Below are 15,301 nucleotides of genomic sequence, written 5' to 3' on the forward strand. Positions count from 1 at the left end.
CATCTACACCGCAGGCCAAGTTACACAGTCCAACTAATTATTCACTACTGGTGGTCTTTAAGCTCATTATTAATTGCAATTATAGCTCTGGGATAAAAACTATTGAGAAAACGTGTGGTCCGAGTCTTAATTGTTCTATATCTTCTGCCAGATGGTAACAGTTCAAAAAAGTTATAAGCAGGATGGGAAGAGTCTCTCAGGATGCTATGTGATTTCCTTAGACAGCGGGATGTGAAGATGTCATCCAGGGTTGGTAGCTGGAGCCCGATGATATTCTGGGCAATTTTAATGGTTCTCTGTAGAGCTTTTTTGTCCGCTACAGAGCTACTCCCAAACCATGCCAGAATGCCATAGGTTAGGACACTCTCAATGGTGCTACGATAGTATGACAGAAGCAAATGCTGAGATAAATTTAACTTGCCGAGCATTCTCAGGAAATACAGCCTCTTCTGTGCCTTCTTCATTAGCATGTTGGCATTTATAGTCCATGAGAGGTCCTCTGAGATGTAAGTACCCAGAAATTTAAAACTACCAACTCTCTCCACTTCCTCACCGTTTATGTACAGTGGTAAATGTACATATCTCTTCCTCCTAAAATCAATTATGAGTTCTTTAGTTTTTTTGATGTTAAGTGTGAGATGATTTTCTTTACACCAAAGTATCAACCTTTGTACTTCCTTTCTATAAGCAGACTCATTGTTCTTATTTATGAGCCCCACCACTGTCGTATCATCCGCAAATTTAATAATTGCATTGGTGTTATACAGTGGGGTGCAATCATGTGTGTACAGGGAATAGAGGAAGGGACTTAGCACGCAGCCCTGGGGAGCTCCTGTACTTAGTACCAGGGTAGAAGAATGGTGAGATCCCATCCTTACTGACTGTGGCCTATCTGTCAGAAAATCCTTTATCCACATGCATATCTCCTGAGGTAATCCCAGGTTGATCATTTTAAAAAACAACCTATTTGGTAGAATGGTATTAAAAGCAGAGCTATAATCCACAAACAACAGCCTCGCATAAGTTCCCTGATGTTCTAAGTGGCTCAATACAGTATGGAGTACAATGGACACAGCATCATCAGTAGATCTATTTTTCCTGTATGCAAATTGCCATGGGTCCAAAGAAGGTGGAAGACTAGCCTTAATGTAATCCAGCACCAATCTCTCAAAACATTTCATAACAACAGATGTTAAAGCTACTGGTCTGTAATCATTGAGAGATACCACAGCTGACTGCTTGGGGACTGGCACTATAATAGATGTCTTCAGGCAAGTGGGGACTGAACACTGCAACAAGGATAGATTGAAAATATCCGTAAAAACTCCAGCTAATTCTGCAGCACAGCCCCTAATAACTCGTCCCATGATTCCATCTGGTCCAGCTGCCTTTCGAACATTAATATTCTGGAAAGCGCGTCTCACATCTGAAATCTGCAGTACTAGTGGTTGTCTGTTGATGGTAGATTCTAGTGATGTATTATAGACAGTAGGTGCTGGAATAATGGTTGTTCCTGTTTCCACCTCAAAACGGCTGAAAAATTGATTTAACTGCTCAGCCAAAAAATCACTGCTGCTACACAGACTGTTTTTGTTACTCTGACCAGTGATTTGTCTTAGGCCGTGCCACACTCGGCGAGTGTCAGAACTTTCAAGGTGTTGTTCAATTCTCTGGCTGTACATAGCTTTGGCATCCTTAATGTTAAGGTATATAATTTTTATATGGCCTGAACATAATATGTGTGTGTGCAGAACAAGATTGAGATGACGTCATTCCTTCATCCCTGGCTGATGCAATTCAATGCAATATGAAGATTGCCACACCTGTGTGCATGAAGTCACCTTAGACGTGATTGGACCAGACTGATGCCAGAACTGTATTTAAGAAATGAACTCTGTACAGTCTTTCTCTCCTCCTTTATACTGATGTCTGCATGTCATGCTGCCGGTTTGAATACTGAATACTGAAGTGCTGTATGTATGTATATCCTGTATATATTTTGTAAATACACTGCTGAAAAGAAGAAGCTGTTGTGTGCGTTTATCTGCTCTTTACTCTGCGAGAGACAAGATAAAGTCACAGACGCACACTCCCTTAACAGAGGTTATGCGCCCAGCAACGTTCCGCTGCGCTGCAAACGTGAGTAAATGAGTAAATGAAAGAGGAGGAGAGCCTAAGCAGCAGTGATAGTGAAACCAGTTCGTCTGTAAACCCGGGGAAGGGAAGGATACAGAGAGCTGCAAGGATGGCATACAGCACGGGAGGAAATATAGGTGGCCTGGCCATAAATAGACTGAATGAAAATAATTATAGAACGTGGGCAATTAAAGCGGAGATGCTGTTGAGAAAGGAGGGTCTTTTTCGTTACGTTACAGCCCCCCCAGTGCAGCCCAGTGAGGAGGAAGAGGCAGAGCATGAGAGAGCTCTTGCCACGATCATTTTGGCCATTGAAGATTCGCTTCTAACCCACATTCAAGGACTGGCAACAGCAAAAGCAGTCTGGGATAAACTAAAAGGCATTTATCAGAGGGAGACGACAGGCACAAAGATTTCTCTTACCAGGAGGTTGTTCCAATGCAGGATGAAACAGGATGAATGTGCTTCGGAACACTTAAAAAATATGAAGGACATGTTTAATCAACTGCAATTAATGAATGTTGTCTTCCCTCAGGAACAGCGCGTTTATATTTTACTAAGTTCTCTGAATGACGATTACTCCATGCTAGTAACAAGTTTGGAAAGCATGCCAGAAACTGAGCTTTCAGAAGAATATGTGACAAACAGAATTCTCCAGGAGGAACAGCATTTAAAACAGAGAATGCTGAACAAAAAGGCAAACCACGTGCGTGCTGAACATGAGAGTCAGAGTTACGCTGATGGCAGCGTGCGCAGGAGGCGGGCAGACGGAGAACAAACAGGAAGAGTGATGATGACGAAAGCCTGTTTCCTCTGCGGATCCACCAATCACCTGCAACGGAACTGTGACAAAAGCGGAAGTCCTCCAAGCAACAAAGAAGGAAGGAAGAAGGTCTCCAAAAGGTTTCAACAAAGAAACGACATGAGGCCGGTCTCCTTGGTTACCAGAGGAACGAGGGACAAGGTTCCGGGCAGCCACACAGAGGCGTGGCTAATTGACTCGGGGGCGGTCGTACATTTGACTAATAATAAGGATCTCTTTTGTCTTTTAGATGAAACCAGCCTCAGAAGTGTGATGATGGCAAATTCACAAGAGACGGCCGTTGAAGGACAAGGAACTGTTTACATTCCTTCGTTGAATACTGAGATAAGTGGGGTATTTTACGCTCCTGAATTGTCATTTAATATAATAAGTGTATCAGCGTTGGCTGAGCAAGGGTTCACTGTCACTTTTGAGAAACAGGAGTGTATAATTAAGAAAAATGGTAAAATAGTTGCAAAAGTGAAGCAAGAAAATAATCTGTACATGTTAAAGAGCCAGACACATGAAAGTGCACATGTGATACATACAAACAAACCACAACATGATAACTGTATACATTTACTGCATAGGAGGCTGGGTCATGTAAATTTTAGATCATTACAGAAAATGGAACATTTTGCCAGGGATGTAAACATAAAGGAATGCAAAAATTACTTGGACTGTAATGTCTGTAAAAGTAGCAAGACAAATGTGGCCCCAAAAGGGAGGAAAAGTGACAGAGTCACAACCAGGCCATTTGAATTAGTTCATGCAGATTTAATGGGACCATTTCCTCCATCATTAGGAGGAGCGAAATATGCAATGGTTCTAGTGGATGATTTTACAAGGTTTTCTTATTGTTATACACTAAAATCTAAAACAGAAGTGTTTGATACATTTAGAAAATGGTTATTTTCAGTAGAGAGAAGATTTGACCACAAGGTGGCGCAGTTGCAAACGGATAGAGGTACAGAGTTTACAAACACAAGGTTTCAAAGATGGTTAGAAAGTCTGGGAATTAGACATAGAAAAACGAGCCCATATAGCCCATTTCAGAATGGTGTTGCTGAGAGACGCAACAGAGTGTTACAAGAGATGAAAAATGCATTGTTGGCAGACTCTGGGTTGCGTCATGGTCTGTGGAGTGAAGCGATACTAACCTCTAACTTTTTGGTTAACAGAATTTATTCTTCCTCGATAGATGACACACCATATTTCTTGTTATACGGTAAGAAACCATGTTTAAAATATTTGAGGGTGTTTGGATGCACGGCTTGGGTGCATATCCCGAAACAACTCAGAAGAAAAGGTAAAAATAAAACAAGGAAAATGACATTTGTAGGGTATGAACCCAATTCAAAGGCATACCGGTTTTTTGATGGGGATAGAAGTGTGATAATCTCTAGGTCAGCCAGTTTTAATGAAGGGGAAAACTGGGATCAAGTACATGCAAACTCACAGTTATACATCCCTCTACACGAAAGAAAGAGTCAATTAAGACAGACAGGAACACATAAGGAAGGCATGAAGTCCTGTGCTGATGATGAAGAAGGAGGAGCTACTACAGATGATGAAGAAGAAAAAGAAGGTAGTGATGAGGAAGGACACGAAGAGGAGGAAGCACATACTAGTAGTCAGATAGAAACACACACAAATTCACATGGTCCCAGGAGGTCCCAGAGAGCAAATAAGGGTGTGCCGCCCAATAGATTTGGAGTGAATGGTATTACAGTGTGTAATGTTTATATTGAGCCCAGAAATTATAAAGATGTTTTGAAGCTTCCTGATTATGAGAAGAATAAGTGGTTAGAGGCCATGGAGGAGGAGATGAATTCCATGAAGGAACATCACGTGTTCACTGAAACCAAACTACCACCAGAGCATAAGGTAATAGGTAGTAAGTGGGTGTTCAAAAGAAAATTGCAAAATGACGGAAACTACAGATATAAAGCAAGGTTGGTTGCACAAGGACTTAAAGTGTAAAACAGATAATGCAATAAAAGTAATGTAAAATAATACCACTTGTATACAAATGGCCAAAACAGATAGAGTAAAAAAACAGGAGCAAACATGTTGATATTAAATATCATAACGTAAGGGAAGCTGTAAAAGGAAAACTAATTGAATTAGAATATTGTAAGACTGAAGAAAATATTGCAGACATATTGACTAAGCCGTTGTGTGCTCAAAAGCATGAAAAGTGTATAGATGCATTGGGAATGTGTAATGGGTTCAGGCAATTTAAAAATTAGGAGGAGTGTTAAGGTATATAATTTTTATATGGCCTGAACATAATATGTGTGTGTGCAGAACAAGATTGAGATGACGTCATTCCTTCATCCCTGGCTGATGCAATTCAATGCAATATGAAGATTGCCACACCTGTGTGCATGAAGTCACCTTAGACGTGATTGGACCAGACTGATGCCAGAACTGTATTTAAGAAATGAACTCTGTACAGTCTTTCTCTCCTCCTTTATACTGATGTCTGCATGTCATGCTGCCGGTTTGAATACTGAATACTGAAGTGCTGTATGTATGTATATCCTGTATATATTTTGTAAATACACTGCTGAAAAGAAGAAGCTGTTGTGTGCGTTTATCTGCTCTTTACTCTGCGAGAGACAAGATAAAGTCACAGACGCACACTCCCTTAACACTTAATGCCCCTTTTCAGTTTAGCTCTAGCCTCTCTGTACTGTAGTTCATCACCAGAATGAAAAGCAGCATTTCTGGCTTTTAATAAAAGGCGCACTTCTCTATTTAGCCAAGGCTTGTTATTAGAAAACACTCGTACTTGTCTGGTAGTAGTAACAACATTGATGCAGCTTTTGATATAAAACAGTACTGTTGAGGCATAAGTATCAACATTGTCCTCCTCAAACAGTGCCCAATCAGTGCTCCTAAAGCAATCTTGAAGTTGCTCAGATGCATCCACTGGCCACACTTGTATTTCTCTAATTGATGGTCTGATTCTTTTAACAAGAGGTCTGTATGATGGAATCAAAAAAAGAGATATATGATCTGACTGTCCCAAGCTAGGCAATGGCTTCGTCTTATATCCATGTATGATGTTACTATATACCTGATCCAAGGTATTTTCCCCTCTAGTGGGACAGTCCACATACTGATAAAAGTTAGGGAGGACGGTCTTTAAATTGGCTTGATTGAAATCACCTGCTACCACCAGCACTCCATCTGGGTAGGCCTGCTGCTGTTTGCTGATAGCAGTTAACAAACAACTCAAAGCTGTGGTTGTGTTAGCATCAGGAGGTATATATACTGCTGTTATTATAATAACATTAAACTCACGAGGCAGGTAAAAGGGGCGGCATTTCACTGCCAAATACTCCAAATCAGGAGAACAGTGAATGTCCAGTATTTTAACATCTGTGCTCCAATTATCGTTTGTGTAAACACAAACCCCTCCACCTCTGCTCTTCCCAGTTAGTTACTTCTAACTGTAACTGAAAAGAAATTAAATTATAACTAGAAAACATTATTCATTACACTTCAAAGCTGCTAATGGTACTCTTATTCACTTTTTTACTTTTGAGATGTAATCCCATTATACTCTTCTTACAAGAAAAGGGTTAGTTAACTCCTTCAGTTGTAATTTGTCATTTTCAACCTGGTAGTAATACCTAGTGTGGTTTAGTGGATGAATTGACAGACTAAGACTTCAGAGGCTTGGGTTCGAATCCCTGACATGGAAACTCGCTGAGGGTGTGGCAGTGGTAAAACTGGCTCACTTCCCTTTACAGCTCTATTAGGCTTGCTATACATTGGTTCTGACTTGATGGCACATCATGCAACAAGCCAAGGAGTAATTCTAGTGCTAATGGGCCAAATCCAGTTGATAGTCGCAACTAGCATACCCACTGAATTAGATCTATCACTCCAGACTCAGCAGTAAATTCAATGGATCTAGCTGATATTTGCTGTTGTTTAGTCGTTAAGTCTTGTCCGACTCTTTGTGACCCCACGGACCAGAACACCCCAGGCCTTCCTGTCTTCCACTGCCTCGCTTTGGTGACCCTATCCAGCCATCTCATCCTCTGTCGTCCCCTTCTCCTCTTGCCTTCGCACTTTCCCAACATCAGGGGCTTTTCCAGGGAGTCTTCTCATCAGAAGGCCAAAGTATTGGGGCCTCAGCTTCAGGATCTGCCCTTGCAGTGAGCACTCAGGGTTGATTTCCTTCAGAATGGATAGGTTTGTTCTCTTTGCAGTCCAGGGGACTCTCAAGAATCTCCTCCAGCACCACAATTCAAAAGCATCAATTCTTCGGCGGTCAGCCTTCTTTATGATCCAGCTCTCACTTCCATGCATCCCTACTGGAACAACCATTGCTTTGACTATGTGGACCTTTGTTGGCAAGGTGATGTATCTGCTTTTTAAGTTGCTGTCCAGGTTTGTCATAGCTTTCCTCCCAAGAAGCAGGTGGCTTTTTATCTTGTGGCTGCTGTCACTATCTGCAGTGATCATGGAGCCCAAGAAAGTAAACTCTGTCACTGCCTCCATATCTTCCCCAGGAGTTGATGGGGCCTGTGGCCATGATCTTGGTTTTTTTTGATGTTGAGCTTCAGACTGTCACTTTCCACTTTCACCCTCATTAAGAGGTTCCTTAATTCCTCCTCACTTTCTGCCATCAGAGTGGTATCATCTGCATATCAGAGGTTGTTGATATTTCTTCCGGCAATCTTAATTCCGGTTTGGGATTCCTCCAGTCCAGCCTTCCGCATGATATATTCTGCATATAAGTTAAATAAGCCGGGGGACAATATACAGCCTTGTCATACTCCTTTCCCAATTTTGAACCAATCAGTTGTTCCTTATCCAGTTCTAACTGTTGCTTCCTGTCCCACATATAGGTTTCTCAGGAGATAGATAAGGTGGTCAGGCACTCCCATTTCTTTAAGGACTTGCCATAGTTTGCTGCAGTCCACACAGTCAAAGGCTTTTGCATAGTCAACACGATCCACCTGGATCAGGAACTGGCAAGTCACTCCAGTATCTTTGCCAAGAAAATTCCATTGACAGAAGCAAAAAGCAGTTGAATTTAGGCTCATATTATTCATGTTTTTATTATTTATTTAGTTTATATTCTACCTCTTTCTCTTGCATAACCCAAAGTTTTGTGTGTGAAAAAAATAAACAAACCACAAATTAAAAAATACCCACCCACTCTACAGTATGTTACAGTATCAAAGTGCTATTGCATAAATTAACAAAACAAAACAAGCACTACATTAAAATTATTTAAAAGCTATATAAAGCTATTTAAGAGCTATTTAAAAATAATTTTAAAATGAGAAACAGAAAAGGATTACAACACCTGCCATTAAAAAGCCACTCAATCAGGGGCCAGAAATTGGTTTAAATAAAAATGTTTTTGCCAGCAGAATAATTTGGCACAAGATTTATGTAGATATAATTGACTGCTGGACAGGTATCTGTTTCGTAGTAGAGGCATTGCAGTAGGTATTGGGGTCCAGCAGGTACCAAGGTCCAAAACCACTTAGGGTTTAGATAATAATAACAAATTCCTTTTATTGAGCACAGGAGTGAACAGGAAGGCCATAGACATGTGCCAGAACTGGAGATCCGTTTTCATATCTGTTGGTGCCTGTACTCAGTCTGGTCATTGCATTTTGGACCTGCTGAAGGTCCCACCCATTTTAGTTCACTGACGCCCAAGATGCCAATGTTTATTCTTGCCATCTCCTGTTTGACCACATCCAGCTCCCCAAAGTTCATAGATCTTACATTCCAGGTTCCTATGCAGTATTTTTCTTTTTGCAGCATCGGACTTTCCTTGAACTTCCAGGCACGTCCGCAGCTGAGCGTCCTTTCGGCTTTGGCCCAACCAGGTCATTAGCTCTGGAGCTACTTGTACTTGTCCTCTGCTCTTCCTCAGTAGCATGTTGGACGCCTTCCGACCTGAGGGGCTCATATTCCAGCATCATATCTTTTAGCCTTTTGTTTCTGTCCATGGAGTTTTTTTTTGTCAAATATACTGGAGTGGCATTGCCAGTTCCTACTCCAGGTGGATCGCATTTAGTCAGAACTCTCCACTATGACCTGTCCATCTTGGATGTCCCTGCATGGCATAGCCCATAGCTTCTCTGAATTACTGAAGCCCCTTCGCCATGACAAGGCAACAATCTGTGAAGGGGCAGGTCCCACATAACAAGGCTTTATATTTATGATTTAGCAACCATGCTTGGTCTCTGATCCATTAAAGATCATCAGAGGAAACACGTTCTTGGCCTCATTGCCAGCACAACACAGTTGATGGGGACGTGAGAGAGGGGCTTCTCTGTGGCAGCTCCCAATTTATGGAATGCTGTCCCTCAGGAGGTCAGGGTACCCTCCCCTCCATTTTATCCTTTCACTGACAGCTGAAGACCCACCTTGACCAGGCAAGCTTTTAACAATCAGGACTGAGTCCCTGAATGCCCTTTTAAAAGTTAAGATAAGTTTTAAGCTTTTGCCTATTTTTAATACTTCAATGTGTTTTAACGGGATTTATAGTTTACATCTTTTTAAAGGCTCCATTTATTGTGCTTTTAATGCTATTCCTTTTAAGACTGTGAGCTGACTTGAACCCCCCATATCAGGAAAAAGGTGATCTATAAAGTTGACAAATAAATGAATAATAATAATAATAAAAAGAAATCCTGAATGATGTAAGCCCATTTATCCAAGAGGAAGGAAATGTGAAAATGACAGAAGGAATTTTTTCCCCCCCTCAGTCCACAAGTTCCTCTTAGCTTCAGTTCCAGTAATAAAGTCTGCCAGACGCTGAAGAACTCAGTATAGCCCAGAGGCTTTTTCTCAGAAGAATCCATCAAGGTTCCTTTGACATAAAAGAGACAAAACCCTTCTCCCACCCCGATGCATGCCCTCTATAGATATATGCCTTTCAAAAACACTCATCTTTTAAGTTTTATGAAGAAATCAGAACTGAAATACATGTTGAGCGTGCACACTATCACTCCTATTATCTTATTCACCTTAGATTAATGATATCTCAAGCATTCATGTCATTTATTAAGCTTAAGCGGCTGGTCCCCATGGTTACTGATAAGAACAAACAACAGGGGGGAGCAGTAAATATTTTTCTTTATTTAAAACTTGCAATCAACATGACAAAAATGCATGCATATACACTAACATAAATATATACATGAACAATATTAAAACAGGAGGGAGGACATTGACTTGAGCATGTTTTCTATGATTTCTAGATCTCCGTGCAGATTGCTAATCCCAGGCTCTTCCTCCCTGCTCCTCACTTTGAGGTAACGTTCTCTTTCTTCTTGCTTCTCCGCCTCAGCTACAGAAAGGCAGATTTTCAGACACAGAAGCCAGCTCTAGATTACATTAATTAATATACACTAATTTGGAAATCTTTTTCCTCCTTCTTTCTTCATGGACAGACTTTCTGACAGAATAACGCCCATTTTGGTTGGTGAGCTGCCCCCACCAGGATCACAGTTATTGAAATTCTTCTTTCCCTACTCCAGCACATAGATGCCATGGATGGGGTGTGTGTGTCCCCATTCCCTATTATCTGGGAGAGTAGCTGTCAGTGGGCGGGGGTAGCCCACGGGCCATTTTGTCTTTGGCTTCAGGCAGCAAAATTTCTCAGGTCTGTGGTGCTACATGCTCTGTTATAGACCTCCAAATACTTGCATTTTGCCCATCCCGTATGCGCCTACAAAGAAACATTTTGAACGGGGTTAATTATTATAATTTTTAGGGAACCCACTGCATATCTCTTGGCCCTTGGCTTTCTCTGCAGAAGGCATTAGCAGGTTGCCGTACCCCCCCCCCATTCCCCCCACCTCCTTTGCTACATGAATCAATGAAGGCCCGCGTTGGCACCTCTTCCTCCCTGTATATTTCATCTCCAGCCAATGTCTGCACGGTGCCCTTTTCTAATTAAAAACTGGACATCTTCCCTAGCCTATTAATATTACTCTGCATAAATCTGTCCTCTTGTCCGCACAAGCTGCCACGTGAGATCCACACTGCCCCTTGAAAATGAAGTTGGCTCGTGCTGGAAATCAACAGCCATGTGGAGTAAAGAAAATAAAAGAAGATAAAATATGATAAAAAGGAATGTTCTCCTGGATATATGGCAAAGGTTTTTCCTCCCCGAATGTATATAAATATCAGAAAAGGAGGAAAGAATACGCTTGTGCTGGTTTCCTGGTTTCTTGTTTTGAAGGGTCGGCGTCAGATTTCATTTCATTTTCACAGTGGGATTTTTTTGTTCTTTAAAAGGAAGAAATATTGATCGATTTTTGCTGAGACTTTAAATAGGACCTGGCTTTTTTTTTTAATGTTTTCTTATATTGGAAATAACTTATCTAAAAAAAGAAGGAAGACGAGAAGAGAGGAAGGTGTCGTTAAATGGAGATGACAGAGGGTTGGAAGGGTTTCTTGGCTGGAACCACAAAGATTCTGGTAAATGGAGAAGTGAAATTTTTTGCCAAGATCCTTTCTGAAGTTTGTTAAGACGTAAGGGCCAATCAAAGGGGTCTCAAGTTGCCTGGCCATATTTTGCTGAAATGAAAGACAATGGATTTTCTGCAGCCACAGACATGTGCACCTGATGGCCTTGTTCATGGAACTGAACAGTGGATTGCTAATTGTGTGATCATCTTAGGAGGGGTAGCCAGTGTCTCAGGACACTGGTTCAAATCTCAGATGGTTCTGCGGGTCTCCAGCCAAAGAGACAAATCCAATTCTTAAAAAAACCTCCAGTTTATCAATGGGGAATGTTGCACTTCTGTACCCATAATTCAAAACCCCAGGAAATGGCCCAAAAGTGCTGTACAATATCGTGTCTACCTTGCCAGCATCACAAAGGATGCCAAGCTTTACATAGCAAAGGGCAGCCTGAATGGGGATGACACCAATGTCAGCAATTAAGATGATCTACAGCAGAGATCTCCAAACATCTGACTCGACTTGCCTTTTTATGTGGCTCAGCTCGTGCATCCGGGGGTGGGTGGATGTGTGTGCATGCGTGTGCGCAAATGCATGTGAACAGGCCTGTGTGCATGTGGGAGTGTGGGCGGGTTTTCATGCATGCATGTGGGTGGGAGTGCATGCGAGTGGGTGCGCCCGTCTTCCTTCAGCCCTCTAAAATGTGGCGCATGTATGATGTGGCCCTCCCGCTGAAAAGTCTGGAGACCCCTGGTCCAGAGGATCCCCTCTTCTGCTTACTAGCATTCACAAAGTGACACCACACAAGAGAAAATCCTGGAAACTGATTCCTTTTTTTTTTTTTTTTTTTAAAAGTGAAACACTTCTCACCCAAACAACTGTCAGGAGTGTGTTTCAACAAGTGTCACAATTTTTTGTTCTGTGTCCCCCCAAATTTTTGTTTTTTACAGTTGTCTTATGGAATGCTAAATTGCTCTGTTGCACAATATCGGTTGTTGCACTTTCATGCATCAATAATCGAAGGGTAAATGCTGGAGGAGGAGAAAGTCTGATAGTTGCACATGGGGTGGCTTTAAAGCCTCTTTGTTCATCTTCATTCATTCCCGACGGGCAGTGGAAATCTTTAGCTCTTCGAATGAGTTGTTCTTATAGGGGCCAGAAGAAGCCCACTCAGTTCTCTACTGGAGTTTTTAGAAAGCTGCACATTATTGTTTCTAAAGTTTGCGCTCAAATGTGTTTCCTTTCAGTTATTTTTATGGTGGGTAGTGGAAATCTGTTTTACTTGTAATATTTATTTGTAATACATGTACAGTCTTAAAGCTTTTGTTAGTAAACTATATCTTGAAGAATGTTCACCCAAGGCGGGCTATAATCGATCAAATAATGAGACTGTTGGCTATGATGTTTGTTGCTATGCGGTGTCAAGCCACTTCCGATTTATAGTAACTCTATAAATGAGTGACTTCCAAAACATCCAATTATCACAATCCTTTTCTTGCCCTGGCAAACTAAGGGTTCTTTTATTGAATCAACCAGTCTCTTATTTTGTTCTGTGCCATCAAGTGAGAACTGACTTCTAATGGCTCTAATAGGATTTTCAAAGTAAATGAGGTATTTACGGAATGGCTTTTCCAGTGTAACCCTTCACTAAGTTTCATGGCAGAACTGGGGGAATCTATCTATCTATCTATCTATCTATCTATCTATCTATCTATCTATCTATCTATCTATCTATCTATCTATCTATCTATCTATCTATCTATCTATCTATCTATCTATCTATCTATCTGTCTGTCTGTCTGTCTGTCTGTCTGTCTGTCTGTCTGTCTGTCTGTCTGTCTGTCTGTCTGTCTGTCTGTCTGTCTGTCTGTCTGTCTATGGCCCCATTAGTATCAAGCACTATTCTGAGCAGATTTTTAGGCATCCTTCAGTCTCGAGAGACTATGGTAACGTGCTCTGTATGGAGGACTTGGAACAGCATCTAGTGTGGCTGAGAAGGCCAGTTCGAGAGTGACAATCCCTTCCACACTGAAGACAAATCCAATCTGTCCCCTGTCCAGCTCCCTGGTTTTGCTTCTTTCAGGACTGCCTCGTTGCCCCGGCCTGCTGGACAAGGGCCTCTTCAAATTGGGAGAGGCTGTGATGCACCACCTGCCTCCAGGTTGAATGCTCAGAGGTCAGGGTTTCTCATCTGTTGCGGTCCATTCCCAAGCCCTTCAGATCCTGCTTGCAGATCTCCTTGTATCACAGCTGTGGTCTCCCTCTGGGGTGATCCCCCTGCAATAATTCTCCTTACAAGAGATCTTTTGGAATCTGACCATCAGCCATTCTCACGACATGCCCGAGCCAACATAGACATCACTGTTTCAGTATTGTATACATGCTAAAAATTCCAGTTCGTTCTAGGACTACTCTATTTGGAACTTTGTCCTGCCAGGTGATACCAAAAATGCATCGGAGACAATGCATATAGAACATGTTCAGCTTCCTCTCCTGCAGTTTACCACTCTGAGCAGTTTACAGAAGTGAAAAACATAAAAACAGTATATTAAATGAACAGTTAGAAAACAATAAAAACTTCAAGAGGCGTACATTGTAAGAATAAAACGTGGAGTGTGAAGAAAATAGACAACTACCATACAAGAGAAACAGAGACAGAGAGAGAGAGAGAGAGAAATCTCAACCCTGTTCTATTCTATTCTATTCATGATACCACAATGGGTACCCACATCTTATTTGATCTTCTTTCCCCGTGGCCTTTGAAATTCCTCAACATGATTGTCTTTTCTCAAAGAGATGCTTTTCGTCTCATGATGTGTCCAAAGTATGACAGCCTCAGCTTAGTCATTTTTTTTATTTGTGAGGGAGTTTAGGCTGGATTTGCTCTAGAATCCACTTATTTCTGTTCCTTGTCGTTCATTGTACCTACATGGTGTTACGAGTTCTGGTACTGTACTGAGTTCCAGTACAAATGCACAGCAGAAGTGCCAGCTGGTTCAGGCAGAATTAGCTAGAAGTTTCCCTTTGTACCCGCCCCTCACCAAACACTAGCACTCAAGAATAACACTCAGGAGGCCTTTTGTATAAAAGAAAGAAATCTATATTGTACTCACGAAGATAAGCATTTAGAAGGTTTCAGGTAGATACAGGAATAAAAATAGCGAATACAATGTTCTTCTGTTCTGGCCCCACGTGGCTGGAGGGGTCTCCAGGCTCAGTGGGCCGGCATGGAACCTTTACATCTTTCCAGGTGAAGAGCGTGTGCAAGAAAGGTGACCAACAATGGTGGTTGAATCACCTCATGGCCAGGAGGGCCGGAAACAGGGGTGGAGCCTCCCTACCCGGGAACAACAAACTCTCTAATTGGTCAGCATGTAAACAAACAAGCAAACAAGTTAGTTTGTGTTGCAGGCCCTTCCCCTTTGAAATTTACATCTAGATTGCTTGACCATCCAACACCCCTTCTCAATCTAGCATGCTAAATTTCAACAAGTCCCATCATGCTTCGCAGGTTCTGGAAGCGATCTCTTGGTAGAGGTTTTGTCAGGATGTCTGCTGTCATCTCCGTGGACGGACAGTAGGTCATCTGAATGGTACCCCTCTGGACCAGGTCTCGCGCTAACTCATGTCTCACACTAATGTGCTTGGTGCGCGCGTTCATCTTTTCTGCATGCGATAGCCTGATGCAGCTTTGATTGTCCTCCATCATCTGGAACGGTGTTCCTCCTTCTATCTCGAAGTCCGTCAGCAGCTTCTCCAGCCATAGCAGTTCTCTGCATGCTTCTGCCGCTGCAATGAACTCTGCTTCTGTGGAAGACAAAGCTACAACATCCTGTTTACGACTGCCCCATGAGATAGGACCGTCCCCATACATAAAGAGGAAACCACTAGTGGATTTACGAT

General features: G+C 41.9%; 1 long non-coding RNA gene across 1 annotated transcript; it reads left to right on the forward strand.

Annotated features, from left to right (window-relative positions):
- Window positions 1-1,705: 1,705 nt before the first annotated feature.
- LOC144584921 (uncharacterized) lies at window positions 1,706-5,523 on the forward strand. Its single transcript, XR_013539410.1, has 2 exons — window positions 1,706-4,166; window positions 5,249-5,523. It is a non-coding gene; the product is annotated as an uncharacterized LOC144584921 (long non-coding RNA).
- The last annotated feature ends 9,778 nt before the right edge of the window (window positions 5,524-15,301 follow it).

This window comes from Pogona vitticeps, chromosome 1 (assembly GCF_051106095.1).
Source record: "Pogona vitticeps strain Pit_001003342236 chromosome 1, PviZW2.1, whole genome shotgun sequence".
NCBI classification, from domain to species: Eukaryota; Metazoa; Chordata; class Lepidosauria; order Squamata; family Agamidae; genus Pogona; species Pogona vitticeps.